We start from the raw sequence: 12,422 nt of genomic DNA on the forward strand, positions 1-12,422 counted from the left end.
TGCCTAACTAGTGAAAATAAAAACAAGAAACAAAAAGATGCAATTGCAGGATCTAAAGGAAATAGCTTCGAGCACTCACACACCGGTAACAGTGCTAGGAAATAGCTTAGTAGTCGGAGGATGTGAATACCTTTTACCTTACCTCCCCGGCAACGGCGCCAGAAAAGTGCTTGATGTCTACGCACACTTCTATTCCTGTAGACAGTGTTGGGCCTCCAAGAGCAGAGGTTTGTAGAACAGCAGCAAGTTTCCCTTAAGTGGATCACCCAAGGTTTATCGAACTCAGGGAGGAAGAGGTCAAAGATATCCCTCTCAAGCAACCCTGCAATCACGATACAAGGAGTCTCTTGTGTCCCCAACACACCTAATACACTTGTCAGATGTATAGATGCACTAGTTCGGCGAAGAGATAGTGAAATACAAGTTGTATGGATGTATATGAGTGGTAATAGCAATCTGAATAAAATATGGCAGCGAGTAAACATGCAACATAACAGTAAATAAACGGAGTTTCAGTGCTTGGAAACAAGGCCTAGGGATCATACTTTCACTAGTGGACACTCTCAACATTGATCACATAACTGAATAAACAAATACTACTTTCTCTACACTCTCTTGTTGGATGACAAACATCATTCATTGTGTAGGGCTACAAGAGCACCTCAATGACGGAGTTAACAAGCTCCACAACATTCGATGTTCATATTTAAATAACCTTAGAGTGCATGATAGACCAACGCAATTATACCGAGTACTAACATAGCATGCACCTGTCAACATCAGCTATGAAAGGGGGAATAGATCACATCAATACTATCATAGTAATAGTTAACTTCATAATCTACAAGAGATCACAATCATAACCTATGCCAAGTACTACATGATGCACACAATGTCCACATTACATCATGAAGGATGAATAGACTACTTTAATAACATCACTAGAGTAGCACATAGATGATATTCAACTAGATCACAAAGCTCATGATCACATAAAGATCACATGGGAGAGAGAGATGAACCGCATAGCTATGGTAGAGCCCCCAGCCCCGGGGGAGAACTACTCCCTCCTCATCATGGGAGACAGCGATGGCGATGGAGATGGCGGTGGTGTCGATGGAGATGACTCCGGGGGCAATTCCCCGTCCCGGTAGGGTGCCGGAACAGAGACTTCTGTCCCCCGAATTGGAGTTTCGCGATGGTGGCGGCGTCCCTGGAGTCTTTCTGGAGTTTCGTCAATCGGTGTCGATGTTTTAGGTCAGGACGGCTTAAATAGGTGAAGAGTCGGAGTCGGAGGGGCCACGGGGCCTCCTCACACTAGGGGGGCGCGCCCCCCTCCTGGGCCGTGCCGCCCACACGTGTGGGGCCCCCAGGGCTCCCCTCTGGTCCCCCTTTGATTTTCTGGAAGGTTCCGGGAAAAATAAGATGTTGGGCATTGATTTCGTCTGATTCCGAGAATATTGCCCGAACAGCCTTTCTGGAATCAAAAACAACAGAAAACAGCAACTGGCCCTTCGGCATCTAGTCAATAGGTTAGTTCCGGAAAACGCATCAAAACGATATAAAGTGTGAACAAAACATGTAGGTATTGTCATAAAACTAGCATGGAACATAAGAAATTATAGATACGTTGGAGACGTATCAGAGCCGTGTGCATCCAGAAACTATGGCATCCCGCTGTCCCTCCTGTGATAGGAGAGCCCAAAGCTGGACCCAATGGGACACCATATGGATAACCTGCAAGAAGTTAAAAGATTGTTTTTTGTTAAAGATAATATCATTTCTGACCCTCCATATAGATCAACACAAGGCGGAACCCCCTATACGGATAAAAGCCTTAGATCGCATATCTACTCCATTCAACCAGTTACCAAACATATTAGTAGTACTGGTTGGAGGTGGAAGATCATATGTGAAATTTACTATACGCCAAAGGAGTTCAGCTAGAGAACACTGAAAGAAAAGGTGTTGAATAGTTTCCTCATCTCCATAGAAAACACATTTCGTACACCCATTCCATTGTCTTTTGGCTAAATTATCTTTAGTTAATAGCACCGTATTACTCAGAAACCACATGAATTTTTTTATATTTAGAGGAATTTTAACCTTCCATAGATGATTTCACAAAAAAGGGGTGTGGTCATTCATAAAATCCTCATACATAGACTTGACCATAAACAAGCTAATTGGTGAGAGATTCCAAACAAAAAGATCTTTTTCTTCATTCAAGTTTACCGTCATTAGTTTGCGACACAATTGTAACCATGAAGTCCATTTGTTACCATTCAAAACCCGCTGGAAACTAATATTCAGAGGGGTTTGAGCTAACACATGAGCTGATGTTACATTTTTGTGATGCACAGTATTATATAAAGAGGGATATTGTTGTGCTAAAGACACTTTTCCTAGCCAAATGTATTCCCAAAAATGGGTGCCTGTTGACAAGGTATTAACTTGTCAATGCCTACGGATTGTAGACTAGGGTTTAGTTGGATGTAGAGGGCAAGTAGATCTCGAAGGTTTCAGCCGAAAAGTACTCGACGAATATGAAACTAGGGTTGTGTTGACAGTAAATTCGATCCTTTCTTTGTCCCTCGACTCCCCCTTATATAGGAGGTGGAGTCGAGGGTTTCGTAATACACAAGTTTACAGAGTTCGGGAGGGTTTCTAACCCGTCCCGCAAGATTACAAGTACTGTTTCCTAATACAGCTCTAGCTTTCCTTAATAATAGTTTGGGCTTCCGATTCTTCTTATCCTTTGGGTCGTGAGCCTTCAGTAAACCCCGGGTACCATCTTCGGCAGGCCCATTGGGGATGCCTATGTCAGTAGCCCCCGAGATTTTGCTTGAATCGCAGAGTCAGGGAAAATCTCCAACTTTAACCATTCAATACATCTGCCGAATTTATCATATATCTTTAGATACACAATTCTATATTGTACAGGGATAATGGTAGTTGGGGCTAGTTGATGCGTGTAGTTGACACGTCCGTTGGGAACCCCAAGAGGAAGGTGTGATGCGCACAGTAGCAAGTTTCCCTCAGTAAGAAACCAAGGTTTAATCGAACCAGTAGGAGTCAAGAAGCACGTTGAAGGTTGATGGTGGCGGAATGTAGTGCGGCGCAACACCAGGGATTCCGGCGCCAACGTGGAACCTGCACAACACAACCAAAGTACTTTGCCCCAACGTAACAGTGAGGTTGTCAATCTCACGGCTTGCTGTGAACAAAGGATTAACCGTATTGTGTGGAAGATGATTGTTTGCGAAGAACAGTAAAGAACAAGTATTGCAGTAGATTGTATTTCAGATGTAAAGAATAGACCGGGCTCCACAGTTCACTTGCGGTGTCTCTCCCATAAGATAAATAGCATGTTGGGTGAACGAATTACAGTTGGGCAATTGACAAATAAAGAAGGCATAACAATGCACATACATATATCATGATGAGTACTATGAGATTTAATCAGGGCATTACGACAAAGTACATAGACCGCCATCCAGCATGCATCTATGCCTAAAAAGTCCACTTTCAGGTTATCATCCGAACCCCTTCCGGTATTAAGTTGCAAGCAACAGACAATTGCATTAAGTATGGTGCGTAATGTAATCAACACAAATATCCTTAGACAAAGCATCGATGTTTTATCCCTAGTGGCAACAGCACATCCACAACCTTAGAACTTTCTGTCACTGTCCTAGATTTAATGGAGGCATGAACCCACTATCGAGCATAAATACTCCCTCTTGGAGTCACAAGTATCAACTTGGTCAGAGCCTCTACTAGCAACGGAGAGCATGCAAGAACATAAACAACATATATGATAGATTGATAATCAACTTGACATAGTATTCAATATTCATCGGATCCCAACAAACACAACATGTAGGATTACAAAGAAACGATCTTGATCATGATAGGCAGCTCACAAGATCGAGCATGATAGCACAATTAGGAGAAGACGACCATCTAGCTACTGCTATGGACCCATGGTCCAGGGGTGAACTACTCACACATCGATCCGGAGGCGATCATGGCGATGAAGAGACCTCCGGGAGATGATTCCCCTCTCGGCGAAGTGCGGAGGCGATCTCCTGAATCCCCCGAGATGGGATTGGCGGCGGCGGCGTCTCTGGAAGGTTTTCCGTATCGTGGCTCTCGGTACTGGGGGTTTCGCGATGGAGGCTTTAAGTAGGCGGAAGGGCAGGTTAGGGGGCCACACGAGGGCCCCACACAACAGGCCGGTGCGGCCAAGGCCCAGGCCGCGCCGCCTTAGTGTGTGGCCGCCTCGTGGCCCCACTTCTTATCCTCTTCGGTCTTCTGGAAGCTTCGTGTGAAAATAGGACCCTGGGCGTTGATTTCGTCCAATTCCGAGAATATTTCCTTACTAGGATTTCTGAAACCAAAAACAGAAAATGACAAGAATCGGCTCTTCGGCATCTCGTCAATAGGTTAGTGCCGGAAAATGCATAATAACGACATATAATGTGTATAAAACATGTGAGTATCATCATAAAAGTAGCATGGAACATAAGAAATTATAGGTACGTTTGGGACGTATCAAGCATCCCCAAGCTTTGTTCCTACTCGCCCTCGAGTAGGTAAACGATAACAAAGATAATTTCTGAAGTGACATGCTATCATAATCTTGATCATACTATTGTAAAGCACATGAGATGAATGCAGCGATTCGAAGCAATGATGAAGATAATGAGTAAACAAATGAATCATATAGCAAAGACTTTTCATGAATAATACTTTCAAGACAAGCATCAATAAGACTTGCACAATAGTTAACTCATAAGCAATAAATTCTTAGTAAAAGCGTTGAAACAACAGAAAGGAAGATATAAGTTTCAGCGGTTGCTTTCAACTTTAACATGTATATCTCATGGATAATTGTCAACACAAAGTAATATAACAAGTGCAATAGGTAAACATGTAAGAATCAATGCACACAGTTGATACAAGTGTATGCTTCTAAGATAGAAAGAATAGGTAAACTGACTCAACAATAAAGTAGAAGAATGGCCCTTCGCAGAGGGAAGCATGGATTACTATTTTTGTGCTAGAGCTTTTATTTTGAAAACAAGAAACAATTTTGTCAACGGTAGTAATAAATCATATGAGTTATGTATAAGATATCTTATAAGTTGCAAGCCTCATGCATAGTACACTAATAGTGCCCGCACCTTGTCCTAATTAGCTTGGATTAACACGGATTATCATTGCCTAACATATGTTTCAACCAAGTGCCACAAAGGGGTACCTCTATGCCGCCTGTACAAGGGTCTAAGGAGAAGGTTCGCATTGGATTTCTCGCTTTTGATCATTCTCAACTTAGACACCCATACCGGGACAACATAGACAACAGATAATGGACACCTCTTTTAATGCTTAAGCATTCAACAACAGGTAATATTCTCATAAGAGATTGAGGTTTTATGTCCACACTGAAACTTCCACCATGATTCATGGCTTTAGTTAGCGGCCCAATGTTCTTCTCTAACAATATGCATACTCAAATCATTTGATCATGAAAATCTCCCTTACTTCAGACAAGACGAACATGCATAGCAACTCACATGATATTCAACAAAGGTAAAAGTTGATGGCGTCCCTAGAAAACATGGTTACCGCTCAACAAGCAACTTACTAAGAAATAAGACACATAATTACATATTCTTCACCACAATAGTTTTTAAGCTATTTTTTCCCATGAGCTATATATTGTAAAGGTAAAGAATAGAAATTTTAAAGGTAGCACTCAAGTAATGTACTTTGGAATGGCGGAGAAATACCATGTGGTAGGTAGGTATGGTGGACACAAATGGCATGGTTATTGGCTCAAGGATTTGGATGCACGAGAAGAATCCCTCTCAATACAAGGCTAGGCTAGCAAGGTTGTTTGAAGCAAACTCAAGTATGAAATGGTGCAGCAAGACTCACATATAAACATATTGTAAGCATTATAAGACTTTACATCGTCTCCTTGTTGTTCAAACACCTCAACCAGAAAATATCTAGACTTAGAGAGAACAATCATGCAAACCAAATTTTAACATGCTCTATGTAGTTATTCATTAATGGGTACAAGGTACATGATGCAAGAGCTTAAACAAGATCTATATGAGCACAACAATTGCCAAGTATCACATTATTCAATACATTAACCCATTTACCACATGCGGCATTTTCCGTTTCCAACCATATATCAATGAATGAGGTAGTTCAACTTTCGCAATGAACATTAAAGATAAAGCTAAGAACACATGTGTTCATACGAAACAGCGGAGCGTAATATCTCCAATATAAAGGATTGTGGGATCCAATTTTATTCAAACAAAACAAAAATAAAAACAAACAGACGCTCCAAGTAAAGCACATAAGATGTGACTGAATAAAAATATAGTTTCATTAGAGGAACCTGATAATGTTGTCGATGAAGAAGGGGATGCCTTGGGCATCCCCAAGCTTAGATGCTTGAGTCTTCTTGAAATATGCAGGGATGAACCACGGGGGCATCCCCAAGCTTAGACTTTTCACTCTTCTTGATCATATTGTATCATCCTCCTCTCTTGACCCTTGAAACTTCCTCCACACCAAACTCGAAACAAACTCATTAGAGGGTCAGTGCATAATTCATATATTCAGAGATGACATAATCATTCTTAATACTTCTGAACATTGCACAAAGCTACTGAAAGTTAATGGAACAAAGAAATCCATCAAACATAGCAAAACAGGCAATGCGAAATAAAAGGCAGAATCTGTCAAAACAGAACAGTCCGTAAAGACGAATTTTAAAATGGCACCAGACTTGCTCAGATGAAAATGCCCAAATTGAATGAAAGTTGCGTACATATCTGAGGATCACGCACGTAAATTGGCAGATTTTTCTGAGTTACCTACAGAGAATTCTGCCCAGATTCGTGACAGCAAGAAATCTGTTCCTGCGCAGTAATCCAAATCTAGTATTGGCTTTACTATCAAAGACTTTACTTGGCACAACAATGCAATAAAATAAAGATAAGGAGAGGTTGCTACAGTAGTAACAACTTCCAAGACTCAAATATAAAACAAAGTGCTGTAGTAAAAACATGGGTTGTCTCCCATAAGCGCTTTTCTTTAACGCCTTTCAGCTAGGCGCAGAAAGTGTGTATCAAGTAACATCAAGAGATGAAGCATCGACATCATTACCAGGGGTGTTGGGAGTTGCCTCAAAAATGCATGTTATCTTATCTATGTAAGTTTCAGAGGCTCCTTTTTCATTACTCTTAGGCTTGCTATTCTCATCAAACAAATTTTCAGGAACAATCCAATCATAATTCTTTTCTAGTGCCTCGAACATTCCTGCGAGCTTGCTAGGTATCGGTGCTTTAATTTCCTTACCATCATTAACATTACTAGTGTACCTTATTCTATCCATATCCATCTTTTCAAGTGTTCTTTTAAAATAAGGGAACAAACCAAGCCTCTTATGCTTGATAAAAACTTTTCTAGCTTCTTTAACTATATCTTCAAATTCTCTAACAAGGACTTTTAAAACAAAATTTCTCTTTTCTCCCCTCTCCATATCAGAAAGTGTAAGAAACATATGTTGTATTATGGGATTGAGATTAACAAATCTAGTTTCCAACATGTGTACTAAACAGGCAGAAACACTTTCATAAGTAGGAGCAAATTTTAATAATGGTATATTTTCAAAATCTTCATCCATACTAACATGGGTGAAAAATTCTTCTATATTATCTCTTCCAATTATAGACCCTCGGCCTACCGGTATGTCTTTTAGAGTGTACTTAGGAGGAAACATGATGAAATAAACAAGAGGTAAATAAAGTAAATGCAAGTAACTAATTTTTTTGTGTTTTTAATATGGAGAGCAAGACAGTAAATAAAGTAAAGCTAGCAACTAATTTTTTTGTGTTTTGATATAATGCAGCAAACAAAGTAGTAAATAAAATAAAGCAAGACAAAAACAAAGTAAAGAGATTGGAAGTGGAGACTCCCCTTGCAGCGTGTCTTGATCTCCCCGGCAACGGCGCCAGAAATTTGCTGCGGGCGTGCAGTTGACGTGGGAGATAGAAATCTTTGTGGTGTAACTTTTCTTCAGGTCCCCGGCAACGGCGCAGGAAATTTGCTTGATGCGTGTAGTTGACACGTCCGTTGGGAACCCCAAGAGGAAGGTGTGATGCGCACGGTAGCAAGTTTCCTCGGTAAGAAACCAAGGTTTAATCGAACCGGTATGAGTCAAGAAGCACGTTGAAGGTTGATGGTGGCGGAATGTAGTGCGGCGCAACACCGGGGATTCGGCGCCAACGTGGAACTGCACAACACAACCAAAGTACTTTGCCCCAACGTAACGATGAGGTTGTCAATCTCACCGACTGCTTTGTGAACAAAGGATTAACCGTATTGTGTGGAAGATGATTGTTTGCGAAGAACAGTAAAGAACAAGTATTGCAGTAGATTGTATTTAAGATGTAAAGAATAGACTGGGGTCCACAGTTCACTAGCGCTGTCTCTCCCATAAGATAAATAGCATGTTGGGTGAACGAATTACAGTTGGGCAATTGACAAATAAAGAAGGCATAACAATGCACATACATATATCATGATGAGTACTATGAGATTTAATCAGGGCATTACGACAAAGTACATAGACCGCCATCCAGCATGCATCTATGCCTAAAAAGTCCACTTTCAGGTTATCATCTGAACCCCTTCCGGTATTAATTTGCAAGCAACAGACAATTGCATTAAGTATGGTGCGTAATGTAATCAACACAAATATCCTTAGACAAAGCATCGATGTTTTATCCCTAGTGGCAACAGCACATCCACAACCTTAGAACTTTCTGTCACTGTCCCAGATTTAATGGAGGCATGAACCCACTATCGAGCATAAATACTCCCTCTTGGAGTCACAAGTATCAACTTGGCCAGAGCCTCTACTAGCAACGGAGAGCATGCAAGAACATAAACAACATATATGATAGATTGATAATCAACTTGACATAGTATTCAATATTCATTGGATCCCAACAAACACAACATGTAGGATTACAAAGAAACGATCTTGATCATGATAGGCAGCTCACAAGATCGAGCATGATAGCACAATTAGGAGAAGACGACCATCTAGCAACTGCTATGGACCCATGGTCCAGGGGTGAACTACTCACACATCGATCCGGAGGCGATCATGGCGATGAAGAGACCTCCGGGAGATGATTCCCCTCTCCGGCAGGGTGCCGGAGGCGATCTCCTGAATCCCCCGAGATGGGATTGGCGGCGGCGGCGTCTCTGGAAGGTTTTCCGTATCGTGGCTCTCGGTACTGGGGGTTTCGCGACAGAGGCTTTAAGTAGGCGGAAGGGCAGGTCTGGGGGGCACACGAGGGCCCCACACAACAGGCCGGCGCGGCCAAGGCCTAGGCCGCGCCGCCTTAGTGTGTGGCCGCCTCGTGGCCCCACTTCTTATCCTCTTCGGTCTTCTGGAAGCTTCGTGTGAAAATAGGACCCTGGGCGTTGATTTCGTCCAATTCCGAGAATATTTCCTTACTAGGATTTCTGAAACCAAAAAGCAATGACAACAAGCGGCTCTTCGGCATCTCGTCAATATGTTAGTGCCGGAAAATGCATAATAACGACATATAATGTGTATAAAACATGTGAGTATCATCATAAAAGTAGCATGGAACATAAGAAATTATAGATACGTTTGGGACGTATCACTAGTTCATCTGACGGATCAGGTTCTAGTTAACTGCTCTAGTGGCAATCCGCAAAAACCTACTTCAAGATCACATCCCTGGACATGATCTCGGGATACTGGTGTAAACTTCGACAGGCGCCGCTTAAGGTCTTACCATTCTGTCGAGTCCTAGTCATATTTTATCGGGTACCTAACGCGTCCGTTAGGATTTTTCTTCGTATCTGTTGATACGGAAAAAAGTAGCAAATCGACGTCAGAAACGGCGCTACGCCGCGCAGAACGGATCTGGGGTCTTACCTTCACAATGTTTTGCGGCATTCAGAGATTATTCGCTACTTTGCACTACAAGAAAAGTTCTGATAGACAACGTCTCAAAATCGTCCGCTAAGGGGTATTTTTCGTCGCCTATGGGCCTAACCCGACGATATGGGTTCTGTTGTGGAAACTGCGTCAGGCAAAGTCCAACGACGTTTTTTTCTGCATCGCGCTTGGGCGCCCTTCCGCCACGGAAAATCGGACCGTTGCGCAAGTGTTTCAGGAGCCCGTTGACTGGCCGACGTCATGCAACCGACACGTGGCGTACGCCGTTAGCGCGATTAACGGCGTTAACAGCTGAAACCTCGTGGTAGATGGTAGGCCCACACGAGGCTGCCACGTCTTAAGCGGGCCGGGCCGGTGACATAGTTTGACCGGTCAACTATATAGCTGGGCTGGTCCATTAGTTACGTGGGCCGGGCCTAACCTCTAAGGTTGATCGGTCAAAACTTAAATGGGCCGGCCCATTTAACATGTGGGGTCCACCTTACAAAGAATCGGGCCGCCAAGAAGCAAGTGGGCCGGGCCAAAACACGAGTGGGTCCCACTTTCTGTTAAAGGGCCGGCCCATTTAGTGTGTGGGGTCCACCATATAGCAAGTGGGCGGGCCAAAAACACGGGTGGGTCCCACTTTCCGGTTAAAAGGTCGGCCCATTTAGTATGTGGGGTCCACCATGTAGCAAGTGGGCCGCCCAACAAGATAGTGGGCGGGCCAAAAACACGGTGGGTCCCACTTTCTGTTAAAGGCGGCCCATTTGGTGTGTGGGGTCCACCATATAGCAAGTGGGCCGGCCCAACAAGATAGTGGGCGGGCCAAAAGCACGAGTGGGTCCCACCTTCTGTTAAAAAGCCGGCCCATTTAGTATGTGGGGTCCACCATATAGCAAGTGGGCGGCCCAACAAGATAGTGGGCGGGCCAAAAACACAGTGGGTCCCACTTTCCGGTTAAAAGGCCGGCCCATTTAGTATGTGGGGTCCACCATATAGCAAGTGGGCCGGCCCAACAAGATAGTGGACGGGCCAAAAACACAGGTGGGTCCCACCTTCCTGTTAAAGGGCCGGCCCATTTACCATGTGGGACCACCATATAGCAAATGGGCTGGCCCAACAAGATAGTGGGCCGGCCCAGTAAGCTTGTGGATCCCACTATCGTGTAACGGCCGGCCTACTAAAGAAGTGGGCTGGCCCAAAATGAAAGTGGGTTCCACACTACTGTAAGTGGGCCGGCCCAATGTTGTTGTAGTGCCCTATTTGTTTGACTAGTCAACTTGCATTAAATTTCATGAGCCTAAAATCTGATATCAATGATACACACAATTACATACACAAATAAAACAAGTAGGAAAATTACAAGGCAATTAATGTGCCCAAATAAAAAAATTACATAGAATCATTGAGGACTTCTATTAGCATCATCAATAACACGTTGACATTTGGCAATCGCCTTGATTGAATCTTGTGTACTCTTTGTCAACATATCGGCTACAGATCTTAAAGCGACAATACCATATCTTTTATAAAGTACAGACCTTGAGATATTTCTTGTTTGATGAAAGCAATGGTCTAGGTTGACGGCTATGAGAAGATGCATCGAAGAAATATCGAGAACTTTTTGTGGGCCTCACTTCTAATGAAGATTGCTTCATCACAAGCGCATTCGATAATAATGCAAAAAGAGTTAAACGATGAACTATGCAAACATTTATTATGCAATGTAGATATAAGATAATAACAAGTTGCATAAATAAGACAATGTATGGAACTTGTACTAAGCACAAACTTACATCATAATGTTGCACAGGGTCGCTACAGATCCTTTTTTGGCGACTCTCTTCTAATGATGACTGCTTCATTAAAGCGCATTACGGTAACATTGCAAACATAGTTACAACAATTAACTATTCAAACATGTATTACGCAATGTAGAGATCAGATAACAGCATGTAGAGATAAGATAAGATGCATGTACTAAGCACATACTGGCTCGCTGCAGGTCCTTCTCTTGCGTGCACTAGTCGTGGTCAACATGCCTGTCATTTTAGGTTCAGCCATCAAGTGAAATGCTAATCCTCTGCTCCATTGTCCTTAATCTGTGTTTAGATATCACATTTAAGACCAAGTCATTGGTTTCAAATAACAAAAAACTTGAGCTGCCAAATGAATAAGCCAATATTTACGGATATCGATTAAAACCAACTAGATGTTGCTTTGCATGAGATACGAATTTGAGACATTGATTTAGAGTAGGGGAATGCCAAGGTTTTCCACATACAGTAAACTCGCATTAAGAATGACAAAATGACAGGTTCACATCACCTTCGCAGTTTCTCCAAGACAAACATATCAAATAGGCGAAACATAGTAAAGCATGAATGGCATTGCTATGGCGGGG

This window comes from Lolium perenne, chromosome 1 (assembly GCF_019359855.2).
Source record: "Lolium perenne isolate Kyuss_39 chromosome 1, Kyuss_2.0, whole genome shotgun sequence".
Taxonomy (NCBI): domain Eukaryota; kingdom Viridiplantae; phylum Streptophyta; class Magnoliopsida; order Poales; family Poaceae; genus Lolium; species Lolium perenne.